Source organism: Pteropus medius, unplaced genomic scaffold (assembly GCF_902729225.1).
Source record: "Pteropus medius unplaced genomic scaffold, Ma_sr-lr_union100, whole genome shotgun sequence".
NCBI lineage: Eukaryota > Metazoa > Chordata > Mammalia > Chiroptera > Pteropodidae > Pteropus > Pteropus medius.
The window spans coordinates 23,097,370-23,101,026 of NW_024351073.1; the positions used below are offsets into that span (position 1 = coordinate 23,097,370).

General features: G+C 45.1%; 1 non-coding gene across 1 annotated transcript; it reads right to left on the minus strand.

Annotated features, from left to right (window-relative positions):
• Nucleotides 1-440: 440 nt before the first annotated feature.
• Nucleotides 441-559, minus strand: LOC120586485 (5S ribosomal RNA). Its single transcript, XR_005648711.1, has one exon. It is a non-coding gene; the product is annotated as a 5S ribosomal RNA (ribosomal RNA).
• Between the last annotated feature and the right edge of the window lie 3,098 nt (nt 560-3,657).

The following is a 3,657-nucleotide window of genomic DNA, read 5'->3' on the forward strand; positions in this document are numbered from 1 at the left end:
TTAGGATTCAAGTAGTTCTGAAAATATTACTTTAGAGAGAAGTGGGTTCTGCTCATGTGAGACCTGGAAGACGACATGTCAGTAGAATTCGAAAACTGGATCCAGGAAATGAAAATGCTCCCACGACGGTGAAGAAGTCTGCATCGATGATTGCGAAACTCCTGTCCATTGTGAATCTTGATACGATCTCGTCTGAAAAAGGATTTGAACAGATGCAGCAGCACTCTGTCAGTCTGGGTTTTCTTTATGATGTCCCAGAATTGACCAAGTTCAAGGAAGATTTCAAGAAATTCAGTTAATAATGAAATAAATTAAGCCAATGACGAATTAAGGAATTCATTGATTATGTCATTTTACAACTTTTTTTACATAAACTTTTAATTATAAAGTCTTTTTATTTTATTTTATATTTTATTTTATTTTACTTTTTTTATTTTTAAAGTCTACGGCACCTGGTCTTCCTAGGTGATCTCTCATCCAAGTACTAACCAGGCCCGACCCTGCTTAGCTTCCGAGATCAGACGAGATCAGGCATGTTAAGGGCGGCATGGCTGTAGACTGTATAGTATTTTTAGAGTTACAGGAGACTTGTGAAGATAATACAGAGAACTTCCATATACCCTAGACTCAGCTTTCCCTATTATTAACATCTTACATTAATATGGTATATTTATCATAGTTAATGAACCGGTCTTGATATATTATTATTAACTAGAGGCCATACTTCCCTCAAATTGTCTAAGTTTTTACCTAAGGCCTTTCTTTCTGTTCTAGGGACCATCTAGGATACCACATTACATCTAGTCCCCACGCTTCCTTAGGCTCTGCTGTTTCTTCAGACTTCCCTTGTTTTTGATGACCTTGACAGTTCTGAGGGATGTTCTGGTATTCTGTTGCATATCCTTCATTTGGGATTTGTCTGATGGTTTTCTCATGATCATTCTGGGGCTATAAGTTTTGGGGAGAAAGATGGCATACATACCGTATCAGGGGTCCACAAGATCGACACGACTCTTCCCTGTTGACGTTGACCTTGAACACAACACCAGCGTGCAGTCGGAGTTGTCAGCTCTGTACTGCGCAGTCTCCCGTCCCTTTTCGTACTGCGCTCCTCGGAAGGCAGGCGCCGCGTATGGCTGTTCACGAGCGTCGCCCGCCTCACCTACCTGCTTCTTACCTGCAAGGATCGTGCCGCCTTCGGTCTCCTGCTGCTCTAGGTGAGTCTCCCGTGCCTTCGAAAGTTTTTTTCCCCCATGGAGTTTGCAGCTTTCATCATTTTGAATAGCATAAATGGATACAGACTTCTCTATGATTTCTGAATCAAGAAATATCTTTCTTTACGGTTCAGCCTGCTTCGTCGTCCAGGGATTCGCATGTCGTAGGTGACGACCTCCGTCGATGCGATAAAGTTCCGAGCCGCGGTCCTTTCAAATGTCGTGTTTTCCTCCACCTCCCGTTGTTCCAAACATGTCTGCGCCAGACCTGGTCGCTGTGGTGTCCCAGTCCTGGGAACCAGGGGACCACAGGACACAGGGCGGTCTACACGCTGGAACGTGCTGAGTGAATTCGAACTCGCGCAGCGGCGGTCTACGCCGTGTTCATGTTGCGAACGACAAATTCGTTTCAGTGAAATAACATAACTCGTAGTATTACATTCAACAAAACTATGTAACTGATAAATCAAAGTTAAAAATGACAATTTAGTTTTTCGACCTATCTCGGTGTTATAGTTGTGTACAAATTATAAGCATAAAATTTTCTTATTTAGCTTTATTAATGTTTGTACTTGTTTAAGTATCGTTCAGTTAACAATTATATTAACACTAGGAGTCTATGTTTTAATTTGATGTGGTTCACATATTAACAAGCTTATTATACAGCTTTATGCCATAAAAGCCTTAGACTATATAACTGAGAATGTTTTCTGCTACATGTTTTAAATTATGAGCTGTATTTTTATACCTCTGTGCCAACCTGAGTTAAATAGCACTTAAAAAATGGTTAACTATCAAATAAAACAAAGGAGGTAAGAGAATTTAAGGAATAATTCTAATTAAAGTTCATTTATAATTATAATGGAAAAACTAAGTTTTTGGAGATTCCGGACGGTTATGCCTTATTCAAGGTTGCAAGAACACGAACTGAGCTATGTCTTTAACTCTGCTGGGCAGGGTTTGGGAGAGCTAGGGAAGCCATGTTCTTAGCAGCTCCTTGGAGGTGGCCTGTCTCCTGCTGGGTTCCCTGGCAGCCAACGGGAGAAGGGAAAGCAGCAGAGAGCCTGTGATGAGGGGTGCGGAGGGTGCCGATGCTGGGACAGCATGTGGCAGGTGCGATGGCTAACGGCGAAGTCTGCGTGACGGAGAAAGAATAGGTTTTTTATTCTCTTCTCTCCCCCCTTTCAGAGGCTGCCTCCCATTTTTAAGATTTTCTGGCCCAGTTCAGGGAAAAAGATGTACTGGCAAAGTCCCTTCCTAACACCTGCTGCCCCTTCCCCTCACTCGCTCCATCCTTTGCCCAACCCAGACACATCAGTGCAAAACCTGAGAAGTGCTCAGGGCCAACTGCTTTTCAGAGCAAAGATGCAGAAAGCGTAAGCCAGTAGTCCGCAGTGGAGACGGCTGCACGCTTACAGCAGATCCGGGCTACTTTGTCCGCTGGATCTTAGGTGTGAAGAAGGTGAGACCAGCCTGCATGTCTCCTGGTCTCATTTATCCTCTGCGACTTTTCCACGGGTTCACTTTGGCTTCTGGGGCTGGGGACCTCTGTTTCCTCTCCCTGGCCCCTTCTCCCTTGTAGCCGATGGAAGGGGAGGTGAAAGCCAATCTTCTTTGTGGTCCCGGGGCAGGAATACCAAAGCTGTATTGACAATGGAAGGAGGAGCTGCATCAAAGAGGTCTTTCTGACAGAGGGGTAACTGCTGGCCTCGGTGACCGGGATTGGGAGAAGGGCTGGGGGCGTATAAGCAGAGGTAAGAGAAAGGATTTCACAGTTTCGGGCGTCAACTGGGTGGATTAATCATTGAATAAATAGGCTTTGAACATGTCTCAAAAATGGATCGACCCCTCCACGATGTTGTGACTGTGTCTGTGTGTCGCAGTGCGCGCCTGAGAGGGGAGGAAAAGGACTCCTCGCGGGAGGTCACCGGGAGATATCTCGGGGGCAGGAAGGTGCCAGGCTTCTCCTTGACGGAGAAGCAGAGGAGACAGCCGGGCGTCGGTGACCTCTCAGCCCTCCCCGAGGCAGGGAAGGAGATGGAAGAGAACAGCAAGGTTTGCTCATAAATCTCATCGCAGAGCTTTGCTGTGAAAAGAAACTCAATAAAGTCATCGTTTTACAGAAACAGTAGGCTGCTCTTCTGCAAAATAAATGCTATTTTCTTCCTTCCTTTTTTTTTTTTCCTATGCACTAACAGGAAAAAAGAATGAAGTCGGAGTCTAGCTCCAAAAGCTGCTGTTATATATTCGGTCGCTCTCATCCCTGTGATCAAATATTGAAGGTGAGCTTGGGGAGACAGGTTCCAGGGTGGGGCGCAGGCTTCAGTGGGAGCCCGTGAGTGAGACATTAAGTACCACACGTCAAGAGCGGAGTTTGAGATCCTAGGCCTACAGAGGCACTGCTGTCTGAACTCTGTTTTGAAATTGTGAGAAATCGATATGA